Raw genomic sequence first — 15,637 nt, 5'->3', positions numbered from 1 at the left:
ACTGTGGCCGATGGTGAGGGTATGATAAGAGGGCGACCTATCGTTACTTACAGAGAGGTCAACCACCACTGAAGATCCTTTTTGCATGTGTTTGTTAGAATAATGAGATGTGACATTGGGAGCTTTTGATAAGACCATTGCTTGAACAGAAGCCACTGTACAATCTGCATGTGCATACAACCCAACGGAATTGCTATTATTGCAGCTGCCATCATCCCCAACAATTTTAGCACTTCTGAGGCTGGCACCTTGTCTCTGGATATGACATTCTGAATTTGCTGACGAAGCACTGATATCCTTTCTGATGGAAGTTTTAAAGTGGTGGTGGTGATGTCCAGTTCTTCTCCGATAAAAAAGATATGTTGAAATGGTGACAAGGAAGATTTTTCTGAGTTTATGGTAATGCCCAGATGATTGCAAAGAGTAAGTGTGGTGTCCCTGGCTTGTATCAGCTGATGTCTGGTGGTGGCAGTGAGGAGCCAATCGTCTAAGTACAGAAAAACCTGGAATCCCAAATGCCTCAGGGGAGCCGTGACCACTGCCATACATTTGGTGAACACTCTGGGGGCTGTAGTGAGACCAAAGGGCAGGGCTCGAAACTGGTAATGATTGGCTCCCAGCTGGAAGTACAGATGATCCCAGAATGGTCTGGCCATTTTTATGTGGTAGCACACATCCTGGAGATCTATCAAGCACATCCAACTGTCTTTCCCTAAGAAGGGAAGTATCGACTGTAGCGTGACCATCCGGAACTTCTCCTTCTTGACAGATCTGTTTAGCCTGCTGAGGTCCAAAATAAGTCTCCAGTCCCCTGTCTTGTTTGGAACTAAAAAGAATCTTGAGTATGTTCCAGATCCTATCTGGTCTGCTGAGACTGGTTGGATGACTCTTTTTTTTCTAGCAACGTTTGGACCTCTACTGTTGCTTGTTCCCTGTAATTGAGTGGACATCTGGGACTTTTGTTATCAATGGGGGGGGGAGTGGCGAAGGGAATAAAATATCCCCTGGAAACTATGCTTTGTACCCAGTTGTCATTTGTTATTTTTAGCCAGGTGTCTGGAAACAAAGATAAGTGACCCCCGACTGCCTCCAGAGTAGGACAGTCAGGCCTTCTTTCAGGAGCGCTGGTAGGGCTTCCCAAAGAACTGGTCTTTGTCACCCCGGTTTTGTGGACCCTCTCTGCCATGAGGGTGGCGTCTTCCATTATTGCTCCCTCCTCTGCCCCTGGAGTGGGGTTCACCACGTGTGTCCAGAAAGGCTCCTTGGGCTTTTTGGAACCACATCTTTCCTCCCTTTTGACCTTTGGGGTAGGGTCTAGTAGGGGTGGAAAAACAGACGCCAACGGCAGTCTTTCCTTCCTGCTCACAACTGGTCACAGTTTCCTTAAATTTGGGCCCGAAAAGAGACAAGCCATCAAAATGGGTGTTGACAAAGGATGACTTAAAGGGCTCCTCAAAGGAACATAAGTGCATCCAGGAGTGTCTCCTGAGAGCAATTCCTGTACCCGCTGCCCTACTCATTCCATCAGCTGCATATGAGATCAGATGCATAGAAGAGTTCACTATGGAATTAAGAGTAGTAAGCTGGGAAGCAACCTCATCTGAAGCTCCCTCAGCTACCACACCCTGTAGAGTATCTCCCAGCTCCTTTAGGAGATCTCTTTGCAGTCTTGAGAAATGTGTAAGGTAGTTCAGTGAACGCATGGCAAAAGTCGTTGAACTGTACATGCACTTCCTGTACCTATCCATGATCCTAGAGTCTCTGTTAGGAGGATGGACAGAGGAATAAGTTTTTGACATCTCCTTTTTGGTGGCTGCCACCACCACCAAGGCATCAACAGGCACTCCCTTAGTGAGAAAGGTCTTATCATGAGGGACAAAAATAAATTTATTGGGCCTCCTAGGGACAGGCTCCATGGTATCTGGAGACTCCCACACCCTTCGTGAGACCAGCTCCATAAGCTCATCGAAGGGCGGAGACACCCAAAAGGTGGAGGGCTGAGACCCGACAGCTTTTAGGAGGACCGACTCATCTTCAGTAGGGTTGGTGGGCTTCCAACCACCCCTCTGCTTAAGAATTTCCAATATATCTGCAAATTAGATATCTTCAGAGGGGGACTGTGGGGATCCTTCTGATTCATCTAAGTCAGTGTCAGATGTGAGAGACTCTTGCAGGGAGTCTAGATGCTTCCTCTTGCAAATTCTCTTACTGGGAACCTCATCAGTGTGAATGTCTGGTGAGGTCTTGAAGAGCAGGGACCACCCAATGGGGCTTCCTGAGGCTCAGGGTCTCTACGCTTCAAACGGATCTGTGAGGCTGAAGTAGACACAGGCGCTTTTGGGGAAGAGGTAGTTGGTCCTGAAGTTGTGGATGTCCTGGGGACACTACTCTCCTCGTGGCCTCAAAAGTGCCCCTGCTCCAGTGAGAATAAATGTCTGGATCTGAAGAAACAGATGATTCCGATAAAACAGATGATAAAGAAAGTAAAACAGAGGTAGGGGGTGGATGAGTAAAAATAGGATTAAAGAAAAATGTAAATGATATGGGGAAAAGTGAAAACTTCAGGTATTTATTTTTCTGCAGCAGAAATAAAGTTGATAGGGGTTAAGTTTGGAGAATATAAGTTAATTAAAGATCTGAGGAAATAATTTTTTTCTCAACCTGTAAAAATAGTTAATATGCGGAAGAATTTTGGGTTATCTTATTTTAATAAAAAGAAGTTAGGTACTCACCATAACATTCCATCTGAATTGTTGTTTTTCATTTGTCTTCAACCTGTGGGAACACAGATCTGGGATGGATCCAACTCGGCCACCTTTTACCAGCATCGGATCTGAGTTCAAAGCTCCTCCCCTATCCATAATGCCCCTGTCTACTTCTTCCCTTCAGATCGAGTTTGCTACCCCCCATAGCATCCCAGTCTGACACAATGCCTTACCCCTTGGCAAATTACTCAGAGAGTAACATAAGACATCACCAATTATGCCAAAGAAAGGGCCATGCCTTTTCCAGTCAGATAACCACGCAGCCCATATAAGGCAGGTGTAAGGAGGGAGGGACGGTTGAAGACAAATGAAAAGCAACAACTCAGATGGAACGTTATGGTGACTACATAACTACTTTATCTGAAATTGTTGTTTTCATTTAGTCTTCAACCTGTGAGACAGAGTCCCCAGCTACCAAAAGACCTGGGAGGCCCTCATGGAAGGATATTCCGGACCACAGTGGAGCCAAAGGATGCCCTGCTTCTGGACAGAAGATCCAACTTGTAATGGGAAATGAATGTATGAGAAGATGCCCAGGTAGCTGCAGAGCAAATATCATCCAGAGAAACTCTGGACCAAAAAGCAGCTGAAGTAGACATAGATGTAGTTGAATGCACCTTAACATGACCTGGCGGAGATAACCTTTTGGTTGAGTATGCCAGAAGTATGCACTGAGAGATCCAACAAGCAATGGTGACTTTTGATACAGGTTTCCCCTAAAAAGGGCTTAGAGTAGGAAACAAAATGCTGATCGGACTTGTGAAAGGCCTTTGTTTCATGCAAATAAAAGCACAATTGTCTGTGACATCTAACAGGTGCAATTTATTCCCTCCCTTATTCTGAAAGTTTGGAAAGAAAACAGGGAGATTGATATCCTCATTAATGTTTGATTCCGAGGTCACTTTTGGAAGGAAGGAAAGATTAGTCCATAAGGACACTCTCTCTTTATGGAAGATCATATAAGGAGGCTTAATCAATAAGGCTTGAAGCTCCAACACTCTTTTAGCTGACGTAATGGCAATCAGGAAGGCTGTTTTCCAAGACACGGTTCAAAGGGGGAAGAAACCAAGGCTTGGAGGACCAAAGTAAGGACCCAAGGAGGCGGTGGGGTCCTTGATTGGAAGCTTGAGAAGAAAAGTGCCCTTCAAAAAGGTTTTACAGAGCTTACAAGAAGCCAGGTAAGCTGGAATTATCCCCTATGTGGAAGTTAGAAATAGCAGTCAGCTGAACTTTAACCATAGAAAAGCTGGCACCATGTTGAAATATATCTGCCAAAAACTCTAAAATAGCAGGCACCAAGGCAGTAAAAGGATCTAAATCTTGTTGAGATGCCCAAATTGAAAAATGCTTCCACTTCCTAGAATAAACCTTCTTATTGGGAGACCTATGAGCCACTACCAATATCTTCTTAACTAGAGAAGATAGCCCGGGAGTCCTAACTATCATTAGAAATGGAGCAACCAAGCGGTATGCTTCAGGCTGACCAGATCTGGATATGGAATCCCTGAGGGATGTGAAATCAGATCTGGAAGGGGATCCAGCATCCAGGGAGGATGCACTGCATGAAACCACAGAGAAGAGAACCATGCTTGGTGAGACCAGAAGGGGGCAAGGAGGATGACTGAGCTCCCCAGCCATTGCGCTTTCTGAATGAACTTTGGGATCAGGGGAAGTGAAGCATAAGCATAAAGAAGACTTGAGGGTTAGGGATGAATCACAGCGTCTCTGGGGGATTCCCCCAGAGAGGGGTTCAGAGTGAAAAATGTGCTGTACTTCGCATTGGAAGGAGAGTCAATGAGATTTTAGCAAGGCTGACCCCACTTTAGAAAGTTCTGTTTCGCTACTGAAGGATACAGAGACCACTTGTAAGGCATCAGAATACACCTGCTGAGCCTGTCCTCTAGAACGGTGGACCTCCCCAGAAAGTGCACTGTTACGAGAAAATGGCCTGTGGAGATCAACCACTCCCACAATCTCATGGCTTCATGACAAGGGGGGATAAGACCTTGTTCCCCCCTGTTTGTTGATTTACCAAACTACCGACATGATGTCTGCCTGGATGGCAATCATCCCTAGGGGAAGATGGGCACGAACAGCTTGCAATGCCAATTGCACCACCTGAATCTCCAGGAAGTTGATATGCAACTGTGTTTCCAGGGAAGAACATGTGCCTTGGACTGTCCTTCCCAAGCAATGACCCCCCCCCCCACCTGAGTAGGAGGGTGTCTGGGGTCACTGTGGTCAGCTTGGAAGAATAAACGGACGAGCCTAAAGAAAGTCCAGGGATTGAATCCACCAGAGAACAGAATCCTTGCAGGCACGAGATAGATGCACAGGATGGGACAACGGTAGATCTAGAAATGACCACTGGACCACTACAGTCCATTGGAGCACCCTCATGTGTGACCAAGCTGTGGGCATGATCGTGGACGCCATAGACCCCAATGCCTGTAAGACAAATTCTGCCAGGGGAGATTGGGCTTGAAAGATGCACAAGACATGATGTTTGAGGGACTGAAGTCTGTCTGGTGTCAAAAAGTCCTTGGTCTGAATGCTGTCTAACCAAGCTCCAATGAAATTCAGAACTTGAACTGGTTCTAACAGGGACTTGTTGAGATTTATGGTGATGCCCAGATGGTGGGCCATCTGGATGAGGGAATCCCTGGTTTGGCAAAGTCGATGCCTGGAGGAGGCGGAAAGGAGCCAATCATCCAGGCAGGGGAAGACTTGGAAGCCCTGAAGCTGCAGGTGAGCTGCTAACACCGCCATGACTTTGGTGATCACCCTGGGTGCTGTGGTGAAACCAAAGGGTAGCGCTCTGGTAATTATTGGTCCCCAGCAGAAAGCAGAGAAAAGTACAGTTGTGTACACTTACCATAAATGTAGATGTTCGAGTGTATTCACTGTTGCAGTCCTAACCAATGGGTTATCTGGCTCCCGGTAGCCCTCGATCGACCAGCATACCAAAGGTAACTAAATATGACATAGGCTGTCATCGGTTGTAAAGGACGTCAGAACGTCCGATACAAAAAAAGGCAGCCGACGTCACTTCCTCAGTCTTTCTTGCCATAACAGTCAGGAGCCCCAAGAAAACAAGGCTTAAACCAAAAACAAATTAACTTGGTAAAGTAAACCAGATTCAGCCTGCACTTTAGGAAAGGAGAGCAGGAGAGGATCAAAAAGGGGGAAGGCGGGAGGGAAACCAGGACTGCAAAAGTAAATACACTCGAACATCTACATTTATGGTAAGTGTACACAACTGTACTATGTTTATCGTGTTTCACTGTTGCAGTCCTAACCAATGGGTTGATTACCAAAGCCCAGAGAAAAGGGAGGCGGTACCAACAGAATCAAGGATTAGAGAGAATGCCCTGCAGAACAGCAGTGGCAAACCCTACCCTAGCTCTAGAAAACAAAGGCAAATTATAGTGCTTTGTGAAAGTGTGAACAGAAGATCATGTGGCAGCCTCAAAAATGTCTTTAATAGGGACACCCCTTAAAAAGGCTGCAGAAGTGGAAGCTGCTCTTGTGGAGTGGGTCCTAACCCCTTGAGGAGGAACCTTGCCATGAAAGGAATAACAGAAAGTAATACAATGTACAATCCTTTTAGAAATGGTTTGCTTAGAGATAGCTTTGCACTGAGCTCCAGGGGTATAACTGACCAATAGCTGTGCAGATTTCCGAAGGTCTTTAGTCCTGTCCAGGTAAAACCTGAGCTGTCTGTGCAAATCAAGAGAATGCAGGATCCTTTCACCTCTATTTCGTGGATTAGGAAAGAAAGTAGGAAGGTGTATGGTCTGACTAAGAGTCAGGCTAGAAACCACCTTAGGCATAAAAGAGGGATTGGTTCTCAGAGAGACACAATCTGCATGGAAGATAAGAAAAGGTTCCACAGCCATCAAAGCTTGTAGCTCTGAATCTCTCCTTGCTGAAGTTATATTCAAGAGGAAGGCAGTTTTCCAAGAGAGAAACTTTAAATCTGCAGTGGTAGCTGGCTCAAAAGGAGGAAGAGTGAGTTCCTCTAAAACAAAATTAAGATTCCCAGGCTGGAGTAGGAACCCTTCTGGGAGGTTTTAAGTTGCAAGCACCTCTGAGAAACATTTTCATCAGGGGATGAGAGAAAATGGGTTGCTCCAAAAAACAATGAGCAGAAATGGCTGAAGCATGGATCTTGATAGAGGAAAAAGAAAGACCACCTTAAAGCAAATCAGCCAAGTATTCCAGGATCAGAGGAAGAGTAGGCTGAAGAAGATTCCCCTCTAGCCTGCATCCAATGAGAGAAACTTTCCCATTTGCCAGCGTAGGACTTCCTAGTGCTATGCCTCCTGGCCTCCCGAAGTACGTTAACCACCTGCTGGAAAAGGGAAGAAGAAATGGATTGATTCATACAATGAGTCATGCTGCCAAATGTAGAGACTGAAGATGAGGATGTAGTGTCCAAGGGAAGGACAGAGCATCTACTCTCCAGGCCTTGCTGTGATGCTGTCTGGTGCAAAACATTGGTAGAAGGTGGTTGTCTGGGGAAGAGAAAAGATCCACCTGTGGAGTGCCCCAACGTCGAATGATGCTGTAAAAGACTGTTCTGTTCAGTTGCCACTTGTGAGGATCCAGGGTCTGTCTGCTCAACTGGTCTGCCAAAACACTGAGTCTCCCTGGAAGAAACTGAGCTAGGAGATGCAGGCCCAAGGGTGCTGCTGTGGACCAGAGAATCATGCTCTGTCTGCACAGGGGGTAAGAATGAGTCCCTCCCTGTTTGTTGATGTACAACATGACTGTGGTGTTGTCTGTTCTAACAAGCAGAGTTCCTGGAGAAAGAAGATGCTTGAAAGCCAGTAAGGCCTGCTGAACTGCTATCATCTCCTTCAGGTTTATGTGCAAGCACATCTGCTGGTTGTTCCAACGTCCCTGTATGCATCTGCCATCCAGGTGAGCTCCCCAGGCGTTGTCTGATGCATCCGTTGTAAGAACTTGAATGGCAGGAAGTGGGTGAAAAGGCATGCCTTTGTTTTGTAGGCAGGCTGTTTCCATAGAAACTCTGTCTGCAGACATGGAAGCAGAGGAATTATCATATCCAGGTCCTGTGTGTGTTGACACCAAAGGTTCTTGAGGTACCATTGCAATTTCCTCATATGCAGTCTTGCATATGGAATCATGAAAATGCAAGTGGCCATGTATCCCAGAGCTTGCAGGTATTTCCATGCAGAAAGCTGGGACAGGCTTGCCAAATCCTTGAAGTAAACTGAAAGAGTTGCTTGTTTCTCCTGGGTGAGATATATCATCTGGGCGGCTGTGTTCAGACTCGCTCCCAGGAATGTTATCTCCTTGGTTGGAACTATTTTTGATTTTTCCTCATTCAGAGTGTAACCCAGGGAAAAGAGAAGAGTCTTTACAAATTCCAAATCCTTCAACAGCTGTTCCCGAGAATTTGCTTGAATCAGACAGTTGTCCAAGTATGGATAAATCTGAATTTTCTTCTGCTTGCAAAAAGCAATGACTGGAGCCAGGCACTTTGTGAAAACTCTGGGAGCAGTAGATAAGCCAAAGGGCAGCGCAGAGAATTGATAATGTTGCTTGCCCACTCTGAAACAAAGGTATTGCCTGTAACTTTCCCTGATAGGTATGTACAGATAAGCTTCTTTGAGATCCAAAATTACCAGCCAGGAGTCCTTGTCTAACATTGGTAGCAACTGATGCAGAGTGAGCATTTTGAACTTTGGAATTCCCAAGAAAGAGTTCATAATGGATAGATCTAGGATAGGAAGCCAGGTGCCTTCTTTTTTTGGAACTAAGAAAAGTCTGGAATAGAAGCCCTGGCCTACCTGCTGAGCAGGAATTGATTCTATTGCCCCCAGATGTAACAGAGACAAAATTTGCTTTTCTACTACTGCCTTTTGGTTTGGAGGAGTGTCCAGGAATCTTTTGGGCACCGGAAAGGTGTGGAAAGTAAACCTGTGCCCTAGGGAGACAGTTCTGAGTACCCATTTGTCGTCTGTGATGGTGGCCCACACATTTGCAAAAATGGCCAACCTCCACCCTAAAGGAAACTCCAGACAAGCAGGAACAGGTAGAAGTTGGACATAGTCATTGAGAATGCTTGGACTGAGATGTAGGCTTAGAACTTCGCGCTTTAGAAGTGAAAGCATGCCAATGCTTAGACTTTTGAGGGGTAGTCACCTGCCCCCTAGAAGATTTGCAACCTCTAGTCCTAGAACTGTTCTGTCTGCTGGTATCAGGAAACATCCAGCTCTTAAAAGGGTAATTCCTGCTGAAGTGAGGAGGTTGAACTTGCAGAAAGTCTTTAACTGTTTGCATAGACTTGGCTTTATCCTCCATCTTTTTGAGAACTTCCTCTGCTTTGCTGCCAAAAAACTGTCCTTATGTAAAGGTGCATCTAAAAGCTTAGACTTGACAGGCTCTGGAAGGGGCTGTTCCCTGTGCCAAGCATGCCTTCTGATAACAGATCCAGTAGCTGTCACCCTGCAGGAAGCTTCTAGAATGTCAAAACCACAATGTAATGAATGTTTATTGACAAGACTGGCAGAATTCACAAATCCTGCATATCTTTACTCTCTACCAAAAGAGGCACACTTGCAATCTTTGACTTAATAGCCTCCAAGGTGTGCTGCTGATACTTAAGCATATGAAAAAGGCAATTGGTAGACCCAATAGCAAGAGTTGCAGAGGTATAAACTTTTTTACCCCACCTATCTAGGTTCCTAGATTCCCTGTCGGAAGGAACAGGATTTTTGGTAACAGTGTTCTTAACTCATTTAGGCCCTTGAGAAATAACCTCTGGGTCAGCTAGTGGATTTCTAAAGAGAAACAAATGAGAATCAGGGACTCTATAGTACCTGTCAGGCTTCCTGAGAGCAGGAGGAACAGAATTCGAAGTCAAGGAATTTTCCAGAAAAACATCATCAACCACTTCCAACACTGGAGAAGTAGCCAGTGGCTTGTGCGGAGGCAAATCCAAAAACTCACTGATCCTTTTCTTAGATTGGGGATAATCCTGACTTCCCATTTAAAATGCTCCCTAAGAGCATTTAAAGTATTGTCAAAAGAGAAATCCTCTGGAGGAGAAGCAGAGGGAATGGATTCCTCTGCATCTGAATCCTCAAAAGGAGAAAAAACCTGAGAAACGTCCTCTTCATCAGCAGAAATGCTAGAGGTATCAGAGCCTGAATAAGATAAAACTTCTGGAGAGACATCCCTACCCCTTTTTGAAGGAGGAGGCTGTGAACCCCTAATAAGAGTCAAAAGGTCATTAGCCATTTCAACCATTTGAAACTGAGAAGAATGAGAGGAAGCTGGAGCCTGTTTCTTCACAGGCTTATGACTGGAGAATTTACTCGCAAGTCTGAAGGATACGGGAGGCTTGGCCACCGTCGAAGTCGAGGAAGAGGTCGTCGGTATAAGCCTGCTTCAGAATGAAGAATGGAGGCCTCGGAAACCGGCGTCATTTTAGCATCTCCGCATCTAGCTAAAGAGGCGACAGGTGGAAGGTCCGAAGACAAAATGGAAGCTGGAGGCCTGGGGACTCTGAAATGGTCTCAACCGAGGCCTGTGGTTGAAAATCCGCAGACTGCAGGGGCTGCAAAGGCACCTCACTGGCTACCGCAGGGCTGACTACCAACTTAACATCATCAGAAAACTTGACCCTCTGAAGCCTGTCGCGGTCCTTATCCTTACGCTTCTTAGAGATATCTGAAGCCCGAAGACCAGCGGACACCATACTGACAAACTTAGGCCACACACCAAAATGCTTAGCTAAAAGCTTAGCCTGATGACAAATAGTACGCCGATTAAAGGAAGCACAGAGATCACAATTAGGAACATCGTGGTCAAGGCCTAAACAAATAATACAATAGGAATGAAAATCTCGATGGGGAATCTGTTTTCCACAGGCAAGACAATTATTAATTATTATTATTAATCGATCCCCAACGAGGTACTTAGCTGTAGTTAACTTCAACTTTGTAGTCGGAAACCAAAAAGGTAAACGGCCAACTGGCACTCATGAAAAATTGTTTCTGCTTTGGGCCTTGCGACAAGGAAGACTGGGGAAGTGACGTTGGCTGCCTCCTTTTGTATTGGATGTTCTGATGCCCTTTACAACAGACGACAGCCAATGTGATATTTACTTACCTTTGGTATTCTGGTCGATCGCGGGCTACTGGGAGCCGGATAATCCATTGGTTAGGACTGCAGCAGTGAAACACGATGAACATCCTCCAGGAGCATCTGTCCATTTTGATGTGATAGTACACTTCCTGGAGGTCCACCAAGCATATCCAGTTGTTCTTTTGCAGGAAGGGCAGGATAGATTGAAATGTGACCATCCAGAATTTTGTCTTGGCAACTGCTAGATTTAGGACTGACAGATCCAAGATCTTCTTTGGCACTAAAAAGAATATGGAATAGATGCCTAATCCAGACTGGTCTGAGGGAATGGACTGGATGACTCACTTTTCCAGCACCTTGGAAATTTCCACTGCTGCATCCTCCCTTTGCTCAGGTAGAACATCTGGGAGGAGTTTGAGAGGGAGTGGTTTCTGTGTGAAGGGGACTGACTATCCTTTGGATAAGATTTGCATGATCATTTGTGATGGACTTCCAGGTCATTGGGTGTAGTGAAAGTCATCCCCCAAGTGCCTCCAGAGACAAGCAGCCGAACAACCCTTCCGGGCCTGTCTGGGAATGAATCCCAGAACCCTTGGTTCCTTGGACCCCCTCTGCCATGAGGGAGGCATCTATCAAGTCCCCCTCTGCCTCTGGGGGACAGAGAATCCTCAGCATCCTGGGAATAACCATGAGACTTCTGGAACCACATCTTTTTTGCCCCTTGCTGATTCCTGGAGAAGGTTCGTTGAGGGGTTGAGAAGCGGATTCTGACCGCAGAGTCTTCCCGTCCTTCTTGCTCTGGACCAGTGTGTCACATACCATCTTTCCAAAGAGAGTGGAACCATTGTATGGGGCATTAGTAAAAGACTCCTTGAAGGGCTCCAAAAAGGTGCAAAGTTGGAGCCAGGGGTGACACCTGATGGCAACGCCTGCTCCGGCTGCTCTAGCAGTGCCCTCAGTAGATTAAGATAAAAGCCACATAGAGGTATTGACAATAGAGTTGAAGGTGGCCATTCGAGAGGAAAAAAATCTTCTTTTCCTCCGCTGACATGGACCCCGAGGTAGACTTGGTGACCTCCTTTACTAGGACTCACTGAAGCCTAATGATGTCTGCCATGTAGTTCAGTGCATGTACTGAGAACATCGCTGAAGCGCAGACCCACTTCCCAAAATGGTCCAAGGTCCTAGCCTCTTGATCCGGCAGATGGACCGTAGAGCTCAACTGTGCAAGCTCCTTCTTGCTGGCCACCACCACCACCATGGCATTAACAGGGGATCCCTTCGACCAGTGTGGTTTATCGGATGGGGTGCTGAGGATCTTATCAGGGTGTTTGGGGATAGGTTGCACTGTGTTCGGCTCCTTCCATGCTGGAGATATAACTAGATCCACCAGGTGATCCACGGGAGGGGACACCCAGGATGTAGAGGGTCCTGTGCCAAACACCTCCAGGAACACCAACTCGTCATGGTTGGGATTTTGGACTGACCACCCCCCGTGCTGACGAAGGATCTCCATGATGTCTCCAAAGGAGACATCCTCTGGGGGTGACCGGGGGGAGGGACACCCTCCCCTTCCTCCAAGTTGATGTCCTCTGTGAGGGACTCCAGCGGGGAGTCTAACTGCCTCCTTTTACACGTGTGTTTTCGAGGATCCTCCTTGGGGGGGTCTCTGGGGAAGACTTGAAAACGTCCAGCTGTTCAAGTGGGGGAACACCCTGGGGCAGAGATGCAGCAGGCTGTCCTTGAGGGGCCAGGATGGTGGAATCTGGACCAGACACAGAGACAGCCAGGATGGACTCCAAGGATGAAAGCATCATTGGTCTCGATGGAACTGAAAGGATCCTCTTCACCACGTCAAAAGCAGAAGGAGAACACACCCCTGCAGCTGAGATGGAGACTGGGTCCATAATCCTCTGACTCAACAAGGGAGCCGGAGCCAAAACTCCAGATGCCAAGACTCTGAGCAGACACCTTGGCAACGAAAAACTCAAAGCTGACACCACCATGTCAGATCTGGCACTGAGGCTACGGCTCAAAGAACCAGTCAGCTCCAAGCTGGTCAGAGCCGACCTATTCAGGTATATGGTCGGTGTCAAGGTAGAGGTACCATTGGTGCCGACCCCTCGACACTGAGGGGCCTCGGACTCAAAGACTCTGAAACTGGGGGATGGATCTATGAAGGAGTGATTGGGATAAAGGCTGACTGCATGCCCCCAGCCCTGGAGGGGGCAGGCAAGACTCCCATCTGAATCTGTGTGCAGATGAATTTCCACATCATCCTGTCCACCTTGGCTTCAGAGAGGCTGTGGGTGGACCTGGCAGAAGAGGCACGAGCCCAGAGAGGTAGTGAGAGGAAGCTGATACCAGGGAACAGACCCGAGACACTTCCGGCTCTGGGGAGAAACAAGGAGAATGGAGCCGGGGGAACCCGAGCTAGGAGCAAGATTTCACCGGCGGCTTGGCCAAGCAAGAGAGTGGTTGGGGATCACTTTCTCGGCCTATCCCGGTCTCTATGCTTGTGCTTCTCTCTGTCCTCAGTCCTCTTGGTGGGAGGTTGAGTCCCAGAGACCGGGGCGGAGGAAGCAGCAGAGGAAGCTGAAGTATAAACTGGGGTTTCCATGGTAGGAGGAGGCTCTTAAGGATGAGCTTATTCCTGTCGATCAATGCACGGGAATTGAACCCCACACAGATCGAGCAGGAGAAATTGAGGTGAGGTACACCTAAACAAACTACACAGAGAGTGCGGCCATCTGCTGGGGAGAGCTTATGGCCACACTCTGCACACTTTCTAAACTCTGGTTTGGGTGTCTCTGCCATAGTAGATGGAGAGAGCGACCCAAAAACACTCACACACGCACATTCTAGCAAAGAGATAGAGAGAGGAAAAGCAGATAGGAAAAGATTGTTTTTTTTACCTAACTAACCAAAGTCTGAGTGGAAGAAGAAGGAAAAAAAGTTAAAAGGAGAGAGAGAAAGTTAGAAAGTACAGATAAAATCCAAAAACACTTACCAAAACTGTCTAGAGCATGGACCACAAAGCTACTGTTAGATGTGGCAAACGAGATCTGAAGGGAGGAAGGAGACAGGGGCATTATGGGTTGTGGAGGAGCTTGGAGCTCAGATCTGATGCTGGTAAAAGGTGGCTGAGTCAGATCAGTCCCGGATCTGTGTTCCCACAGGTTGAAGACCAAATGAAAACAACTTCAGATGGTATATTTAATACAATCATATATTATTAGGTAAACTGGAACATTTGAGGTGTGTTTTTATTACCAGGAGAGATGGAGAAAGAATTATTACACATTTTTTTTCAGTTTTATATGGAGAATCAAGATTAAATCCTAGTAAAAGGGGAGTGGTATATAGTAAGAAGGAAGAATGAGGTTTGGGATCAATAACTCCTATAGTTTTTTTGGCATCATTACATATATATTGGATTTCTTTGTAAAATAAAAAGAAAAGTGCAAAATAATGCAGGAAAGATACTATATAACAAATAAAATAAAGTCTTAAAATGTGAAATGAGAAAAAATAGGTGGGTTATTTTGAAACTGGATATTATGATTAAAATGGAATCTAAACTAGAAAGAAATTTTCAAAAGTTGAAAGCATCGGTATGAAATCATAATGGAAAGATGTTATCACATGAGATCTTGGCAAAATAAAATAAAAGAAGTTAGAATTGTGATAACAGAAAGGAAAGAAAGATATAAAGATGTTTTGGAAATTAAAGATTTTTTTGTGGAGATTACGGAAAGGAAAACTTCCAATGAAAGCAAATATAAAATATAAAAAAGAAAGATTATGTATTAGATGTAATACAGAAGAAACTATGGAGCATTTCAAAAGATTTTTATAGAATTAAAACTATGGAATTTATATAAAATGAGATAAATGAGGAAGTATTTAAAATATGGAAAAATAGTGTATTGATAGTAGTAAGGGGAAGAAAAAAGGAAGTAGAAACAATGGATAAAATAATTTAGTATAATATGGATTACTTGCAATATGAGATGTACAGAATTGTTATATAATTAAAATATGGATAGTTGGGATGTGATAAGAAAAATAAAAAGATAGATATGGGAAAAGGGATGGGGGATAAGGTGCTAACATTTTATTATTTTAAGGAATGTAATACCTTTATTCTGAAGACGTGAATTTTGAATTTTTCTTCCTGTTTATACTGTATTTATGATGAATGACTGTAAGCAGTTGTGGCAGGGTGTGTATATAAAATAAAGCATCATACTCATTTAGATAGGTGTTGTGGGATTTTTTTACATCCACCCGAGGTAAAACCAACTCAAGCAGATGGGGCCTTGGTTTAACACTTAATCAGATAGATGGATGGATTTAGGTAAGTAGCCTGCAGGGGGGAGTACAGCATGCAAAGGGATCTTGTACTCTGTAAGAAAATGCATTTTGTTTCATTTCCTTTATATAAAGTTAACTGAAGTGCTATTTCATGGAATGACTTCAGTGACCCTTCTCTGAATTTAACAAAATACTTTAAAACTAAAAACTTAAAACAAACAAAACAAAAGGAATTCCACTGGCATACATGAGCTTCATGCTAAAAATGCTGCCTTATTAAATATTTTGTGCTTTTATATTTAATAAATCAGCATTTTTAGCACGAAGCTCGTGTATGCCAGTGGAATTCCTTTTGTTTCCTTCTCTGAATTTGCCATGTTACCATTTCTTTCAGTGAAATGTCACAAAAGGAAAAACACACACACACACACACA

Source organism: Protopterus annectens, chromosome 8.part0, assembly GCF_019279795.1.
Source record: "Protopterus annectens isolate FY-2018-M chromosome 8.part0, PAN1.0, whole genome shotgun sequence".
NCBI classification, from domain to species: domain Eukaryota; kingdom Metazoa; phylum Chordata; order Ceratodontiformes; family Protopteridae; genus Protopterus; species Protopterus annectens.
This window is presented reverse-complemented; position numbering follows the sequence as displayed.